Consider the following 19,287-nt stretch of genomic DNA (forward strand, 5'->3'; position numbering starts at 1 on the left):
TTTGTGTGAAATTGGCATGTGGGGAGCTTTACTGAAGCTCCAAGCTTTCCTGGATCTTTGCAGCATAATTTGGAGTGCTGTGCTGCAGCAGAATGGGAATTTGGTAGAGCAAAATAAGTCCACCCTGTCTTGTGACCTGTAAGCTGTATTCCTTTAACTGGATGGACTATTCTGGAAATGTAATTTTAAAATTTGGGCATTTTAAAAATACACCTGAAATCATGAAACAGGCCCTTCAAAATGTTAGAAGGACTCATCATAATGTGAGTTACGGTTCAGTGGAATAGCTGCTTCTGTGCTCCAGAACTGAGCCAGCTGGTAATATACATCTTATTTTATAATGTTACTATTAGGAGGACAAATGCTAGTGGTACAAGGTTTGCAAGCGGCAGTCATCTCAGGCAGGAATAAGTGAGATTTATTCTTTTGAAATGAGAAATAGTTTTAAAATGATCTTTCAGTGCTATGTAAAGTTCAAAGTCTTTCATTTGAGAAATTCAGCATGCTCTCAGCTTCTTAGGAAGACAGTGAACAGTAATGAGAAGAATTCCCGGTTAACTCTAGCCAAACCTTTAACTCGAAGAGAGGAGGAACTGTAGCCTAATGGTAGACCACAAGCTTTGCACGCCAAATATCCCGGGTTCAGTCCCTAGCATCTCCTGTTAAAATGATCAGGTAGCGGCTGATATGAAGACCTCTGTTTGATATTTCAGGGAGCTACTGCCTGTCAGAATAGTTAGACAATATCTGGCTTGATAATTGCTGCTTTACTCTTCCTTCCTTTCCTCTCTGCAATAACCTCCCAGTCACCTTTTGCAACCTCATGCAGCATGCACAAACCTGAGGATCTTGTCTCCGTGAAAAGCATCTGCAGGTGACAAGAGGAAAAATAGGTGGGGAAAGGGTTAATCACATATCTCCACCTGCACATGGATTCCCTTGATTTTTTTCTAGCCAGACCTGAGATATGAGGCAAAATGTGCAGGCACTATTCAGCTCATTTGTTTTGCTACAGACTAGCCTGTTCCCAACTTTCAGTGTTTTTTTCACTCAATGTATGAAGTCATAGCAATGACTGACACTTAGAAAAGCAGATCTAGTCCATCAGAGACAGAGCAGGCCAAAGCGAAACATCCATTGCCTATAAAATGTCTTGGTTCATTTTTAAGGCTTTTATACTGATCTTTTGTGGTAGAAGAGTGATTGCTGCTTCAGAGAAAACAATTCATGTATCCAGGGTTTTATTGTAGCTGTGATTGGCCAAAAGGTACACTAAAATGAAAATTAGCAGCAAAAAATGGGAATTTGTGATCTTTTTTAACTGGAGTCTTGTTTCATAGCACAAAAAGAGAGTGATTCCTCAGCCCCGAGTTTGTAAAAGTTTCCCTGCTATTGCCAATACAGATAAATTCCACCATCAGGCATACCTAGGAGATATTGTGGGTTTGGTTCCAGACCACCGACAATGAAGCAAATATCGCAATAAAGCGAGTCACACAATCTTTTTGGTTTTCCAGTGCATATAAAAGTTATGTAAACACCATACTGTAGCCTATAAAGATAGTGCCCCTGGCTGCAGAGGCAGGAAGGGAAAAACCAAGTTGCAGCTCTAGTTAGCTCCACTCCCCCCCCCCTCTCTCTGTGTGTGTGTGTGTGTGGCTTCCTTCTCCTGGAAGCAGCTGGGTTGCCTGCAGCTGTACTCATGTCCTCATAAAGAGCAATATCTGTGAAGCACAATAAACTGAAGCACAAAAAAATGAGTATGCCTCTATTATATCTGCATCATAGGGCGGAGGGCTGTGCATGGGTCACACCAGTCCTGAAAAGTGACCCAGTATTGTCATGTAGTAGTACTACATGATGGAGGAAGCCAGGGAAAGAACCGAAGGGCATAATTAGGACAGCAGGTCTATCTGTGGTTGAAGAACCAGACTATCCATTGAAAAATAAGGGAGGTGGAAACTTATAATACTAGCTATCTACCCAGGCCTCATTGTCAATCTGTCACAAATACCAGATCAACACCAAATGGTACAGCAGTTCTCTGTTGTTGTTGTTTAGTCGTTTAGTCGTGTCCGACTCTTCGCGACCCATGGACCAGAGCACGCCAGGCACTCCTGTCTCCCACTGCCTCCCACAGTTTAGTCAAACTCATGCTGGTAGCTTCAAGAACACTATCCAACCATCTCATCCTCTGTCGTCCCCTTCTCCTTGTGCCCTCAATCTTTCCCAACATCAGGGTCTTCTCTTCTCATGAGGTGGCCAAAGTATTGCAGCCTCAGCTTCACGCCCTGTCCTTCCAGTGAGCACTCAGGGCTGATTTCCTTAAGAGTGGATAGGTTTGATCTTCTTGCAGTCCATGGGACTCTTAAGAGTCTCCTCCAGCACCATAATTCAAAAGCATCAATTCTTCGGCGATCAGCCTTCTTTATGGTCCAGCTCTCATGCTAGTTACGTATATTTGTTGACATAATTCAAATATTTATTTTGGCTCTCTGTCTCCCAGGAAAAATTCCTGTGGGTGCCCATGCCTGTATCTTGTCCTGTGCTAATTGTCCCTTCACCCATCTTTCAGTGGAGGAGCATAAGCTTTCAAAATTTGCATATGCTGCTAAAAGTGTAGATTGTCCTAAAAGTTTATGTTAAATTTATGAGAACTGAATAGTTTAAAATTCAGTGAGATTTAAGCTCTATGTATACAGTTTCTTATATATTTGAGGAATGTGCACAGACTGGTGGTACAACATGATGTCAACAGGCTCCATCCCAGCATGTGCTCAGTTGTCTATCAGAGAACTCTTTACAAATGTTCTGAAGAAAACACACAGGCAGAGAGCGGTGCCTGCCGCCTCTATGTCAACCCCATTACCTTGTGTGTGTGTGTGTGTGTGTGTGTGTGTGTGTAAATATGCCCAATGCATTTTGGCATGCTTGCCTTTATCAAGGGCTTATATTAAAAAATACATTAATGCAACACTTGATCAAGAAAACTCTGCTACAAAAGAACTCATTTAATGTGTGCATAATATGTGTATTATGGACGCGGGTGGCGCTGTGGGTTAAACCTCAGCGCCTAGGACTTGCCGATCACATGGTCGGCGGTTCGAATCCCTGCGGCGGGGTGCGCTCCCGTCGTTCGGTTCCAGCGCCTGCCAACCTAGCAGTTCGAAAGCACCTCCGGGTGCAAGTAGATAAATAGGGACCGCTTACCAGCGGGAAGGTAAACGGCGTTCCGTGTGCTGCGCTGGCTCGCCAGATGCAGCTTGTCACGCTGGCCACGTGACCCGGAAGTGTCTGCGGACAGCGCTGGCTCCCGGCCTATAGAGTGAGATGAGCGCACAACCCTAGAGTCTGGCAAGACTGGCCCGTACGGGCAGGGGTACCTTTACCTTTACCTTTTAATATGTGTATAGGGCTTTTGTGCTCACCTTTCTACTCATTGGCCTGAGTCAATTTTGATGGGCTTAAGCATCGCTCACTCTGTGTTAGATTTAGGCATTGATAATTATTGATATTAACATTAGCTCTGAAATTTTAGCAGGTGTGGATTATATTGAGTTTTAGATTATATTATGTTTTATATATTCTGTAAGCCACCCAGAGTGGATGGGGAAATCCAGCCAGATGGATGGGGTCTAGAAAATGAAATTATTATTATTATTATTATTATTATTATTATTATTATTCCTCCCCCTCCTCCTCCTCCTCCTGCTCCTCCTCCTCCTCCTCTACAGTGTGAATTGTATTACTATAAATTACTTTGTGTTTCAATAGTGTCAACTGTTTAGGGAGGCTTTTTGATCCATCCTAACTGGCTGTAGCTATGGTTTATGTAATATGAGTTTTCTTATGGTTTATGGCTCACAGTTTGTCCATGAGAGTTAAACCAGGATCCCAGGTTTGGATGGCATGGTAAGCAACACACAGAACTGGAGGGAGAGCAAAATTGTTGTTATCTCCTTTCCTGGAGCTTGCACAGTTGTGCTAACTCATATTTTGGCTTGGTGTGGCGTGCAAATCAAGCAACTGGAAACAGAGAATAACAAATAGCATGTTTGTTAAGAAAAACATTCATTTTTCTGCCCCCAAGCCATTAAACATGACAGTTATTGTGGTTCTGTTTATCAAAGTAATTCTAAAGGCCTCTTCACATATATGCTTTCCTTTGTAAGAGTAGATAGTGGGGTAGGGAGGAAAAGTCTCATGTGCACCCTCATGTGTGAAAATTCTGCACATGTGTTGATTGTGTGTATACTCTGAGCTGGAGGAGGTCCCAAACCAGTTTATGTGGGGTAAAGCTGATCTGTCCAATAATCACTACTGATGATGTGCAAATGTGGGAGTGTTTTCCTTTATTTTACCTTTGCAGGAAAAATATCATCATGAGTGAAGTGGTCCTAACTTGTGCAGTGTTTATCAGTGACAAGCCATTATTGTTCATCAGCTTGCTGTCTTTTATTATTTTGTGCCTCCCCCTCAAGAATAATTGAACAATGTCAGTCTGTGGCCTCTTCTTGAACTCTCTAAAATGGTGGCACTTCTTTGAACTCCCTGCTTTCAGTTGCTCTGACCTTGTTGCTCGTTTATAACTCATGTGCCATTTATCACTCCCAGACTTACAAATATTGTTGGGTGGGGGGAAGAGACCTGAGTGCAATCATTCATACTATAGCCTCTTTGTATTTGAGCTTCATGGCTTCCATATCATGTAACCGATAGGGAGAGATTAGTTAGAAAGCTGTAATTCTTCTGAGGGATTGTGATGATACTGTACCATAAACTGTGAAATGATGCTCAAGAGGTTTGAGATCATCAAAGCCATGAGATTATATTACAGCGTCGACAATCCGTCTCTGTCAATATCCATTTTATAATAGTTTTCCTGCAACCTAGGTGTGAAATATTGGTCATTCTATAGGCTATGAAACTCCCAGTTGTATCAAACCTTTCATTGCTATGCTTGTCACCTAGGCTATGACGGAAACCAGGTGTGACATAAATGTGGATGGATGTGTGCTCAGTAATGTTGTATGGAAATCTTCTGTTCTTTCAACACATCCAAGCACATTGTCATAGGCTGCTTGTGGAATGGCACTATTTAAAACATGAACTCTGGCTGAGGCATACATGACAATAATGTACAAGAGCCAGTCTAATAAGGGAACATAATAGTGCAGTATTTCCTAGAGTTTTAATATCTGAGGCACAAGGTGGTGTTTTTCTTTCTAGACAGATTTTCAGGAGGCACACTTCACTTAGGTTCAAAAAGATTCATATCAATATAGTCAGTCATCACTCAGAACAATGGACAGGTGCCTTCCACAGATTGTCGTTTGCTCCAATTCAGCTTTAAAGTGCGGGTTATCATGGGGAAAGCTCTAAAGTAAAAACAAAAACAAAAACAAAAACCGGGGGGGGAGAGAGGCTAAGCCGGTCCTGTGGTATTTCAAAGTGGGGTGTCCCGCTCATTCTGCTGAGTGGATGCCTGTTGCAAAGTCCTGCCCTGAATGCACCACTGTAAGGTGGTTTTCAGATATTCCTTGTAACTCCTACAGTGTCAAGAGAAATAGCATCCATGATCTTTTCTCCTGTGCCACTTGTAAGAGCACCTGCTTAGAATGACTTGTGAAGGAGAGCTTCTAAGAAGCTTCTTCCAACCACACATGGCTTTTACTTCTTTTCAGCCCTGCTGTTGAAGCTGCCTTTAACTTCATTCCCTATCACTCTTTCTGGGGAAAGGTAGCAGAAGGAATATACACACAAGCAAAAGAAGAGGCTGTGGCTTGGTGGCATAGCCCATCACTCTCTGCATGTAGAAGGCCCCAGGTTCAAACCTTGGCATCTCCAGGTAAGATTGTCTTGAAAACCTGGAGAGCCACTACCAGTCAGCATAGGCTATACTGCTGACCAGGCTAGGTGGATGAATGGTCCAACCTGGTGTAACACAGCTTTCTATGTTCTTAAGACTGGGGCAGTAAATTATCAGTCTTGAAATAAGAAGTTGCATCTCTGGTCATTTGGTTAGATCACTGCTGATTTTTTGTTGGTCAAGAGCAAGGAGCAGAAGTGGCATATTCTGAAGTTGTCATTTCTGTTTGTTTTGCTACAAAGCTTATTTTTCTTCCTATACGGCATACAGTAGGCAAACTAAGGCCCGAGAGCTGGATCTGGCCCAATCACCTTTTAAATCCAGCCCCCAGATGGTCCAGGGAATCAGCCTGTTTTTACATGAGTAGAATGTGTCCTGTTATTTAAAATGCATCTCTGGGTTATTTGTGGCGTATGCCTGGTGTTTTTACATGAGTAGAATGTGTGCTTTTATTTAAAATGCATCTCTGGGTTATTTGCGAGGAATAGGAATTCGTTCATTTTTTCCCCCTTCAAAATATAGTCCGGCCCCCCACAAGGTCTGAGGGACAGTGGAGCAGCCCCCTGCTGAAAACAATTGCTGGCCCCTGCTCTACAGTATAGATTATAGCTTTTTGAATAATTTAATTCCTTCTCATCAGTTTCTAACATCTGGGGCCCTTTTGAGGAAATGAACATGATATTTAATTACAGCTGATATGGCACAGAGTTGTCATGCTGTTTACAGACAGAGCAAGAGGTGGGGGAGAGTGCCTGAAATGAAATGTCTCCAGTGACAGCATTGTCTCATGCAGTCCAATACCTTTAATTTAGCATCACACATTGCTAGGTTGGAGAAAGTAGACAGTAGCATTCAGTTGTATTACTGGCACTTCAAATTCAGCGGCAGAAACTTCCACTGTGCACAGAGCTAAGACCCAAAGTCAGGGCAAGTTTAAATAATGAAAGGCAAGGGCATACAACACAATAATGAGCAGGTCTTGAGCTCCATGACCAGTGAAGTAGTGTAAATGTTTCTGCAGCATGGCTTGGTTAAAAGTAGAGCCCAGTAAGCAAGGGTTTCCTACCCCATTTCTATTTGGTTGGCAGTCCACATAAAGCTACACTCACCTATGTAAAATTTGCCTAAAGCAAATGTATGTAAAATCCATGTAGATTGTGGTCTTTTTGGATTTGGAGTTTGGATTTGATATCCCGCCTTTCACTCCCTTTAAGGAGTCTCAAAGCAGCTAACATTCTCCTTTCCCTTCCTCCCCCACAACAAACACTCTGTGAGGTGAGTGGGGCTGAGAGACTGTGACTGGCCCAAGGTCACCCAGCAGCTGCATGTGGAGGAGCGGAGACGCAAACCCGGTTACCCAGATTACGTGACTACCGCTCTTAACCACTACACCACACTGGCTCTCACATATAAAGATATAAAGTACATATTAAGTACATATTAAGTACATATTATAAAGTACATATTAAGTACATATTATGTACATATTTTGTACATATAAAGATGATCTATAAACATATACACTTAAGCTTTATTTGACCTGTAAGAATTTTAACATAGTTTTAAAACCAGGTCTTATAGTACTGTTTAAGGTCTACCATTTTCCAGCTAGTCATTTTGGATACTAATTTTTAAGACTGCTCCTCGATATCAATAAATTCACTGCTTTTTGCAGATTCTTTACTTTTTTTGCAAGTCCACATAGTGGCCAGCAGAGGGCAGAGCAGTATCGGAGCATGAACAAAATTATGGCAAGTAGATGGGAAAACCTTCAACGTTTTCCATTAGAGCTGCATGCAAAACATCTGAGCCTTTTCTTAAAAACACAGCCAAACCATTGTATAATTCTTGTCCCTGTCAGGTTTTATCAGCTGCTTTGTAAAGTCCGATGACAGAGCTGTCAGGTTTCTTACTTGAGAATTTGTGTGATGTCTGCAAATAAGGGGAAAGGGTGACCCTGAAGAAAATAGCAGTGTCCTGGATTGGTATGTCTCTTGTATAGTTCAATATGTCACAGCTGCATACTTGCATCTCTACATTTCAAGGGGCTCGCAAAGCTATTTGGTTTTTGAACACTTACATTTTCACTTGCAGAGGAATTACTGATGTTACAGAGGTGAGAGAAATGTTGGAGAGCTATGGATGTGGTGTATATATTGGTGGCCCCTTGCACTTGAAAAGGCAGGCATAGTAAAGCTAAACACCTTTCAGAGCCATGGATTTCAATATCAAGAGTTCCTTAAATGCCTCTCTCCTGCTTTTTAAAAATATAATTTATAGCCCAGTCCATGTTATTTGCCATTGACCTAGCCATGGCCATGCTATTCCAAACTGTAATTCTGCTGTACTTTCTGGTTTTTGTACATTAATTTGTATATCACATATGAAAGGCAGTGCAGAAATATTTGAATCAATACATGTTTTCTCAGAATTGGGCCCTACTGAGTTCAGTAGGGCCTGTTCCTTAGCAAGAGTGGTTAGGATTTCAGCTCTAACTCTGGGCTACTCTGTTAATGGAACTGAAAATACAATCACATGACACCTCTGTTGATGGTTACAAGGACAGTCATTACCAGGATTTCACAGGTGGCACCTGCAACAAAATGTTGCAGTATGGAATGCCCCTGTTCTAGATCCAGGTCATGCCCTTGTCCAGGAAATTCCATATTATGCCTCCCCTCTCCCCATTATATTTTGTCCTCCCCCCCCCCGAAAAAAACCCAACAACAACAAAACATCTCAGCATTCTCTGCCCACTGAGCATGCTCAGTCTCAATTTGGTGGTGTTGTTTTCAAATAATTCCCATAGGCTTTTGTTAATGTACTTCTGCAAACCTTGGTGTTCCTCCAAGCCTCCTGATGGTCCTTCCTAGTGGGTAGGTGGTGCTGGTTTGGCAACAGAAGAATCCATGCTAAGAAAATGAGTTCACTCTTGGTTTGTGGCAGGGGTGGGGAACTGGTGTCCCTCCAGAAGTTGTCAGACTCCAGGCCCCTCAGTTTGGATTTACAGGATTGTACACAGAATGAAAGGGGCAAAAGTGTTAAATGTATGGGAACACTGCTGCAAAGAACAATGGAAACACTACATTGATTTATAATCTAATCTGCCTCCAAATGCCTGAAGTTTATATTACAGTAATTTTTATGTTAAAGGGTCAAGTGCAAGGGACAACTAGAGGAGATCTCAAGAAATTTGTGACTGGGTCTCTTTTGTGTGTCATTTTATAATATTTAAAGCCGCATGGTCTGGAGGGGGTTGGATCAGGACCACAGAGGTGTCATTTCCCCCATGAGGCACAGCATTCATCCTTAGTGCTCTTTCTATCCTACCCATAGCTGCATTTGCCATTTTTAAAAAGTGGCACTCCTGATATAGTCTAGATTGGACCTGCAACTCTTTCTAGTTTGAATTTCTTGGGGGTGGGGAGCATGAACATTGAAAGGGGTATGATACTGCTTTCAATGTGTGCTGCAGGCGAGGCCCTGACTTAATTTTAACATGGACAAGTGACTTTCATGTAACAGTAAAACCTGAGTAGAGGAGATAGGAAATTCATGCACAAGATTGAGATGCAGAGAAAGAGAGAGTGCAATGGTGTAGCCCAGCACTGATTCCTATGTGCTGGTTAAGTATTCATTGTGAACCAGGTCTAGTACTTAGAGAGACACCTTCTTCTTTTTGTATTTGTTTGCACAGGTTTCAGTGTGAATGACTTTGTTAGCTTGTTGCACAGCTAAATTATTCATTTTAAATTTTGTTCGTTATTGACTATGCTAAGTTTCTGCTAATGCCAGTTTATTTCCACTGTGTATCATTAATACATTACATAAATTAGAATTTTTTCCCCAGCAATTATATAATTAAAATTTAGTTTAAATGAGGCAGATTAGCAGTAATTACACATTTTATATTCGTGAGAAATACAATTAACTTGCTCATTATCTAACACAAAAGTTAAATATTTTAGTTTTGCGCTTTAATAAGTAGATGGGTACTCTTCATTGTAACTAATGTGTGAGGAATTTTGTGTGGCTATAGATTTGTCAGTCAATAAATACATAAGCTAATATTCAAACATCACTGAAAATACTTGCTGTTGTTGTTTGGCCAGTAAATGCTTAGGGCTGCAATCAAACAGTGTAATGTGACTAGCTTGACCCTGCAACAGTTTTATGTTCTGCTATATTAATTAGCTAACAATTTATAACAAAATATCAGCTTGTGAAAGTTGCAAAATAAATACTGCAAGTGATTAGACTATGAGAAATCTATTATGCATTTTCAGCTGTCATCTTTTCAGAGGCTACTTTAACAACCTGTTAGATATTACTGCTCTGCTTACTAAATGGTTTAATAATATGACCTGAGAAGTGCCATCAGAAAAACTAATTTTAGTAGGAAGAATGGTCAAAGGCATTCCTTACTATCTTCTTTTGGCTACTTTGGAAAGTAGCTTAAGGAGGCCAATTTTTTTTTAAAAGTCTGCATTTCGGTTCTGGCCGTAAAATATTGGAGATGATGGGGTTACATTGCATCCCATACAAAACATATTGACTATTTTACTGTAAAACTTTTAAATTAATCACACACATAAAGGCTTCTGCTTTGTGAACAGATCAGCCCTAATTGCTCATAGATAACCTCTCCGTGAAATATTGGTAAATACATACTGATGTTGCTGTGTGCTGCTCCCATTATTACCACTTGCAGGAAATCCAGAATGACCTGGCTATTGAGAAATTGGGTCTGATTTGCTTGCACAAAGCTTGTGTGGAGGTTATGCAATGTCCATGCTTTATTTAGCATTCTTTCTGATTTGGTTGATCTTTATTCAAGGAACTGTTGCAACAGGACTTCCAACTACCACATGGAAGAAGCAGAAAGGAGCCCAAAACAAAGGATAGCTCCTTTTTTATATGTTTCCCTTTTTACCCACAACACCCTTAGTGAAGCATCATACATGCATCATATATACATCACAGCTATATCATAATCTGGGAGGGGTCTTCTGGCAGAAACCTGAGCATCAGGTTTGTCCCCGTCCCTCCCTTGACCTTCACCTCACACCCATTAAGTAAAACAAAAAGTGAGTACCGTATGTACCGTACATGTTCCTGTTCTCCTGGTCAAGTTAATCACACCCCTTTGTCTTGACCAAGATCCTAAACAACTGAGGTTGGGTTTACTATTGTCTCTGGAATGGCTACATGTCTGGCACTCAGAGCCAGGATGCCAGCGATTATCTCCCATGAAAGAGGCTGCTGAGTACGTGGTCTCAGGCGTCAGGAATTATGGCTGCCCCTGTCCACGTCCCAGGCTCCCTCCTTGGTAACCATTTCCTTCCTGATCAGAACAAAGTTGGATTGGCGCAAATCTGATACTGGGGTGATTTCATATGACTTTCTAAAGTTTTCCGATTGAGCCAGTACATAGATGCATTGGTAATGTGCAACGGAGGTCCTTTGAAAAGAGATAGGAAAAAACTGTGTGATGGAGTGTTTTGTGGGGACATTTGCAGGAGTGATTGTGTTGGTTTTGGTAGTTGGGAGGGGTGTATGGTGTCCGCTGGAGGGGCAACCCCCCCAACCTTTCCGTAAATTCTGGTAACGGTGGCAAAGGTCACCCTTTGAAGCCTGACTAGCTGAATATCAGTAGGTTGTGTTACAGTCAGGCCAGTCCCCATACACATTTAACCTGTCTTTAAATATTGCCACCCACACTTAAGGCTTATCAAGTTGACAAGGAGCAGGGTCATGTTATTTTGACACTGCTCATACCTTCTCCCCCACCTCTAGATATCCACATTTTGAGTGCAGCTCTGTAAGGTCAAAATATGTGCACTGTTGGGAACTCTGTGCTAGTGTTGCATTCAATACATGGTAAGGGTAAGCGATGTGGAGAACAGAGCCAGGCAGTGCTGTCGTGCCACCCTGCATATTAGCTATATGTGTGGAGGGAACATCCAAAGAGAGCTGTAGTTTCTGAACAATTGGTGGGAGTTTCAACAACAGTTAACAGGTTAATGTTAAAGAACTTCTGAGGACATCTCTATGAAGCAGCTGGTTCTGAGGGCTTGGCCTGCGCGCAGACAGCTGTTTTCTAGGCACACACTCAGACGTTCTTCACTGTTGACTGCTTTCATCTAGGGTAACTAAATGCTGACAACGTAAGATGAGTTGATAATTTCAATCTGAGGAATAATTGTCGAGAGAAAAGGTCAGTTTAGTAATACAGCCAAGCATTATGAGTTGGACAAATTTATATACTGAACCGATATCATGCATTTTGATTCCATCATGCTATTAAAGATGCAGTAAAATTGAAGCACCAGTGGGAATTCTGGTGAGACTAACTTTGATTTGGTTTCATTTGAATATGTAACAAATGATAGCTGGAATAAAAAGGAAATGGAACTTTGGAAGCTTTGCAGCTATTTCTCCTGGCTGGGATGGAGGAGGGTATTTTTTAAAAGAGAGAGTTTAAGATGCTTTGGCATATGTTTAGGAAATACATTCAAGGCTGTCTGCAGTTTTCACATGTAGCTTTACATAATTATGTTTTAAATTATGCAATAGGTTGGATGAAGTAATGACTGGATTATAGCCAATAAACTGAAGCTCAGTCCAGACAAGATAGATGGATTGTTAGCTGGTGGGTTTTCTGCCTAGCTAAGTTGTTTGTTCAGCCTCTTCTAAAGGAGATTGCTCCCCTGAAAGTTCATGCTTGTAGTCAGGAGGGTGCTCATTGACTCACTTTTGTCACTAGAGACACAAGTGGCCTCCATGACCTTGAACGCCTTTTGCCAGTTTTTTCTGGGATGTCATTTCCCCTGGACAGGCATAGCCCTGCTTCAGTTACTCATGCCCTGGTAGCCTTCTGTTTGAGCTACGACAAAATGTTCTACATGGTGCTGCCTTTGAAAAGTGTCTGAAAACTTCAGCTAGCTCAAAATATGATTGTGGGACTGGGTGATGCAAGGATATCACACCAGTGTGTCACCAGCTTCAACTGACTCCCAGTAAGAGTCCGGGTCCAATTCAAGGTGCTGGTTTTGGCCTTAAAGGTTCTTCATGCCTTGGGACCAGGGTACCTTTAGGACCACTTCTTTCCAAAACCAACTATGTAGTCTTTGATATCTTGGGAAGTCATTCTAAGAGTGTCCCCACCAAGTGAAGTGTTGTAAGTGGCTAAGGGAGAAAGGATGAGTTTGACCAAACTGTGGGAGGCAGTGAAAGACAGAAGTGCCTAGCGTGCTCTGGTCCATGGGGTCACGAAGAGTCGGACACGACTAAACGACTAAACAACAACAAGGGAGAAAGGACCTTTTCATTGGTAGCACCCCAGCTGTGGAATATCAGCCCCATATAGGCTCACTAGGCATGTCATTTCATCAGCCTTCAGGTTTTAGCTTTCAGCTGTTTTTACTCTCTGCCATAGTTTTTATGCTGTTTTCCACCATTTTTTTCTTTCTTCTTCCCAACACCAGTCAACGAAGAGTACAAATATTGTATTTGCTGCTTCCTCCCTTCCCAGCTCCAGCTAGAGCTTGGTGCATGAGTGTCCATTGCCTGCCAGTGGCACATTCCCACCCCCAGGATTTATTTGCGTACATGTGTCTCTCTGTGTGGGAATTGCACAGTGGGCAGTGGGACAGAGCTTAGCATTTCAGTACTTGGTTACCCAAGATACATTTTAATTCCTGGCTTGATCTATCAGCTAAGCATTTAAATAATAGCAGGCAAATATAAAAATCAATGTTGTATTTTTAAATAAATGTCATGATTATTCACTGCATTGTGGATCTACTATGGGTGGAAAACAGGGTATGTTTAAATAAGACCCTTTGAACTGTTCAGTTATTGACTGGCTATTATGGGCAACACAGTGGATATATAATCAAGCATAACGGCAACACTGCACACTAAATCTGTAGCTTTTTGCAGTGTTTGCATTAACAGGGTTATGACTTCTTATCCTGTTCTATGCACAGTTTAGCACGATGGTATAAAGTGTTGGTATATAAACCTTGTGTGGCTTCAGTCAGTAGAAGGCTGGGTTGAAACTTGCAGATACAGTGAGGAGAAATACACATTGGGGTTTCCCAGTAAGCACCTAAGCTCTGCCCCTTCCTCCTGCTTGCTCTTCTGTCTTCCCTCTTCTGCTGCGTCAGGCAGCCATGAAAACCTCCTCTCATTATGTTAACTGAGAATCCAAAGCCATACTTATGGATTTGAAGTAACTGTAAGTAAAGGAACATTTTCTCTCCCTTTGCCAGTGGGACTCCTGTGTATTTAACGTTACTCTTTTTTTAAAGCAATGCTAGGGATATCTGTATGAGACAGATGATGGGTGGTAGGTTAAACTCCAGCTTCCAAGTTATTTTTACTCTGCTAAATATATATTAACTGCAAGCCAGCCAATATTATTTTTAAAAGCTTATTAGAAAGAAGCTCTCCCAGCTGGCTCTAGCTACTGATACAGTGAAGGTATTCAGACTCTTAGGCTGCAATTCTAAGCCCATTTACCCAGGAATAAGTCCCATTGAATCCAATAGGGCTAACTTCTAAGTACACATAGTTAGGAGTGCACTGTATCTTAGCATAAGGCTGAATCAGGTTCCATATGGTGTCATCAGTGGCCAACAATATGCAGTGAATAGTTTAAAGCCAAATTCAGACACTGCAGGCTTCCATTATGTTCTCAGGCTCAGCTGGTTTAAGTTACTTCTGCTTATGTAAGAGAAAAACCATTCCAGCTATTAAAACTGTTTGTGGTGTTTATTAGAAATATTTTTTTAAAAAATAATTTTTATTCATTTTCCAAACAATTTTATACAATCAACACATTATTTAACACTCATTCTTCAGTTTTCGACTTCCCTCAGTTTCTCTGTCAATCTTTCGTAAAATTTATATTTGTTAACGCATTTCTAAACATAACATCGCCTTTTAGAACTCCTTTTCCTCTTACTCTCTTTTTTGCAATATTTCTTACTAACTCACAGAGTCTCTTCAAAACCAACAAGCATTGTCTATACATCACATATGTTTTCCAGATATTCTGTAAATCTCCCCCAGTCCTCGATAAACTTTTGGTCTTTCTGATATCGAATCTTCCCAGTCAATTTATCCAATTCTGCATATTCAGTCAATTTCCTTCTCCATTCTTCCACTGTTGGAATTTCTTCCTGCTTCCATCTTTGGGCCTATCCTTGCAGCAGTCACTGCGTATTGAAACAGTTTACAGTCTCTCTTATTATTTTTGTTTCCTACCATTCCTAATAGGAAGGACTCTGGTTTTGTCACAAACGTATATTTTAACATCTTTTTCAATTCATTGTATATCATTCCCCAGAAGCCTTTCACCCTTTTACACTCCCACCACATATGATAGAAAGTACCTTCTTTTTCATTACATTTCCAACACTTATTGCATGTTTTGTACATTTTAGCCAGTTTAACTGGTGTTATATATCATCTGTAAACCATTTTCATTACATTTTCTTTCAACGCAGTACATGCCGTAAATTTTAACCTTTCATTCCATAATTTCATCCAGTCATCATATTGTATATTATAACCAAAATTTCTTGCCTAATGTATCATTACTGATTTTACCTCTTCATCTTTTGTATGCCACTCCAGCAACATTTTATACATTTTGGACAGATTTTTATACTCATTATTCAATACCTCCGCTTGAAATTTTGATTCTTTGCCTTCATACCCACACATTTTACAATCTTTTTTAAACTTTTCATTAATCTGATAGTAATGTAACCAGTCATAAACAGATTCTTTCACCTCTTCATAAGTTTTCATTTTCCATTCCCCCCCCTCTCTTATTACCAATTCTCCATATGTTATCCACCTCCCCCTCATATTGATTTTTTTCACGCTCATCACTTCTAATGGCGAAATCCAGTGGGGGAGTCTGGTGTTTATTAGAAATATAATCTTAATACTGCCACAAAATAACATCTGATTGTAATTCAAGCAATGTGGGATTTTCTGTTTCAGTTCTGAAGCCAATGCTGGCTTTAATGCATCTTTCTTCACGATGCACATTCTCTGTTTAGTGCTAATGCATATTAAGGAGAGGTGGAAAACGTCGGCACTTGCAATGCATTCCACACTTGAGAGGATCCCAGAAAGCACCCTCATGGGATGTCCAGTATTTCTTCTGGCAACATAAATTTTGGCAGAAAGTACTGAAGAAGTGATTTGAAAAAATGTGCCATTTCTCTAGTCTTGTTCATGTCTTCCTTCAATTAACTGCTCTCCCATTAAAGTAGGTCAAGTGAAACCGCACCCCCTTTGTTTCAGAATCATAGAATTTTAAGAGTTGGAAGGTATCCCGAGGGTCATCTAGTCCAACCTCCTGCAACGCAGGAATCTCAACTAAAGCATCTATGACAGATGGCCATCCAACCTCTGCTTTAAAACATCCAGTGAAAGAGAGCCCACCACCTCATTCCACTGTTGAACAGCTGGTGTTTAGTCAGAATCTCCTTTCTTGTAACTTGAATCCATTGGTTCAGGTCCTACATGCACCATGAGACAGCGCTCCAGACATCCCCCTCAAACTGTCCGCTAAGTGCTCTTGCAAATGCCCCTGCTTACGAGTCCAGTACACGAGCTCCTATAAGCTGCAATCATCTAAGCAGAACTGCTGCTGGCTGCTAACTCATCCCCAATTCTCTTTTAAAATAATACATTTTGCTATGAGTTTGCTATTTATATGACCTTAGAAAATCATACCGCCACCATATGAGATTCACTTGGAGGAAGCCTTTGACCAATGATGGCGGAATTTTTTTAAAAAAGTTTTTTGCCCTGATGTTCCAGCTGCCACTTTATTATTGCATGATAGGCTCATTATGGTCTCCAAATGCTACCATATTTGTTGTTGTTGTTTAGTCGTTCAGTCGTGTCCGACTCTTCGTGACCCCATGGACCAGAGCACGCCAGGCACTTCTGTCTTCCACTGCCACCCGCAGTTTGGTCAGATTCATGTTTGTAGCTTCGAGAACACTGTCTAACCATCTCGTCCTCTGTCGTCCTCTTCTCCTTGTGCCCTCCATCTTTCCCAACATCAGGGTCTTTTCCAGTGAGTCTTCTCTTCTCATGAGGTGGCCAAAGTATTGGAGCCTCAGCTTCACGATCTGTCCTTCCAGTGAGCACTCAGGGCTGATTTCCTTAAGAATGGATGCGTTTGATCTTCTTGCAGTCCATGGGACTCTCAAGAGTCTCCTCCAGCACCATAATTCAAAAGCGTCAATTCTTCGACGATCAGCCTTCTTTATGGTCCAACCATATTAGTAACAAGCAACAATTATGAAACATTCCTATATAAATACAACATATCCAGAGGCCAACATTTCTGCAGCAGAGAAGATCTACCTTACACTGCAGTAGGATTTTTTTTTGCATTCATGCAAACTACTAATGTTCTTTATTTGACATTTATTCTAACAAATATAAATGCTACAATTGAGTTTTATTCAGAAGCCTTTCAAGCACCCTCTTGCATAATGACTATAAGGCCAAACGTTGTGCTCATTTTCCAGAAACAAGCAAACTAAAATGCTGGCCTTCAGTGCAACTACATTTAAGAACCATCAAAACAATTGCTTGTTTGCTCAGAAATGCTGCGATATGCTGTTATTTCATTTAAACAAATGCAGTTGATTAAGGCTGGTCAAGGTATGATAGAATAGATGTAAAGTAATTGCATCTAACTTTCAAATAGACTAGAGCATAGGTGAATAATCTACAGAATGGATGCCACAGGTTGAACAGGAAGGCTTAGGACCTGGCAATGGCATTGAATAGGAGTGCCATACCTGCTTGTCTCTCTAGTGTTAAGGTTTCCCTGCAAACACAACAGTTCATATTATTCCTTCTTCTCTAGACCCTCCTCATCTCCTCTTTAAAGCACCTGGGTTCCTCTGAATTCCATCTGTTAACCCTTTTCCACCACAACTTTCTGTATTGCCATCTGATCACCATCCCTTTTCACACCGCACCTCCTACTGATCCCTTTGCACCACTTCAGGTTAGAAGGTCAGCATTGCCACATTGTTAACTGAAAAATTATCAGTGCTTTTCGCCCCCACCCTCCACATCTCTCTGCATGTATATCTCTGATCATCTGTTTTCTCTCTCTCCACTTTCTGTGTTGTCTCTGTTTCTTCATCCTATGCATTTCTGCATCTCCAGGTTTTCCTTCAGTTTCTTTCTTCTTCTTTTTTGGCAATAGCAACCAAGGGAACAGCATACACTGAAGGTAACTCAGATGTGGGTGACCAACTATGTTTTTGTTTCATCCTTGGAATTTAATTTACGCATGGGGAAGGCTCTGTCTTAGTCATGAGATTTCTGAAGGACCATTTGTTGTGAAGAGCATCCTGCATAGTGTTTTTTTTTTTTTTTTTTTTAAGCTATGGAGGATTTGAATGCAAAGGTTTCTGCTGCTCATGTTCAGACATGCACCAAGAGCTGCATAGAAAATTATTTACTTGGAGCAACTGAGGAGCTCTCTTATAATACTCCTTAACTTGTTTAAACCAAACCACAGAGACTCTTGCAATAGTCTGTTTTTAAATAGCTAACATCAGAGCATCATTTGCTATCAGGTGCATGGCAATAACTTGAGTCAGTCAAAAAGGATGAGGACTGGCTGTGACAGGCTGCTTGTGCCTTTATCCTGGAGACCTAGACCAGCATGCTTTTCTTTCAACTTCTTATTAACCTTACATGTGCCCTGGGTGAAAGCGTAGGTAGAATATCAAATGTATTGTGTCTTACCATCAACAGTTAGGTGTACATTGCTAAGCAGCTAAATCTTTTAGCATCCCCTGCTGGTTCTTAGGGGCATCACGCAGCTAAATCCTTGTGTGTGATTTTCAATGTGCATTCATTAGGATTGCCCCTCTCCTGCCTTCTTCCAGCATGAGAGGTGAGCTGGGAAACGAGTAAGAGGAATCCAAGCACGAAACTTGTAATTATACAACCAGGGTTGCCCCTAAGTGGCTATAGTTTCCAGTTAATGAGGTGGTGTTGCAATATATAATGCTACTAATTTAGCGGATAAGACAGTGATATCATACATTAAGTGTGGCTGTTCTGTAAGGAGAAGCAGACATGCTAAGGTTGCCTTAGAAGAGTCAATAATATCTTTTTTTCCACTGAGCAAACTTTAGCTGGATGTTCACTTTTACATTATGTCACTCTCACTTATCTAATGCATTTTCACAGGCTGGCAGCATTTTAAGGGCAAGTCATGTACTGGGATTTTGGATTCTTAGCTAATGTGGGTCAGTCATTTCCTAGTCCTGTGACACAGTCCAGCACCCAATTGGTCTGCATATTTGGAGGGCTGGTCCTTACTGAACTTTTGTAGAAGCATAATCATG

At 41.1% G+C, this 19,287-nt stretch overlaps 1 long non-coding RNA gene across 14 annotated transcripts in view; it reads left to right on the plus strand.

Moving 5' to 3' along the window:
• The window catches only part of LOC310677012, a 224,281-nt gene that overhangs the window by 9,525 nt on the left and 195,469 nt on the right, over positions 1–19,287 (plus strand). Inside the window, exon 1 of one of the 14 annotated variants that reach the window (XR_014510842.1) lies at positions 10,763–10,956. The exons of the other annotated variants lie outside the window; for them this stretch is intronic. This is a non-coding gene — a long non-coding RNA (uncharacterized lncRNA). Of the gene's footprint in view, positions 1–10,762; positions 10,957–19,287 lie in introns of those variants that run through there. 14 annotated transcript variants of the gene reach the window in all.

The sequence above is a fragment of the Podarcis tiliguerta genome (assembly GCF_965153285.1).
Source record: "Podarcis tiliguerta genome assembly, chromosome: 4".
NCBI lineage: Eukaryota > Metazoa > Chordata > Lepidosauria > Squamata > Lacertidae > Podarcis > Podarcis tiliguerta.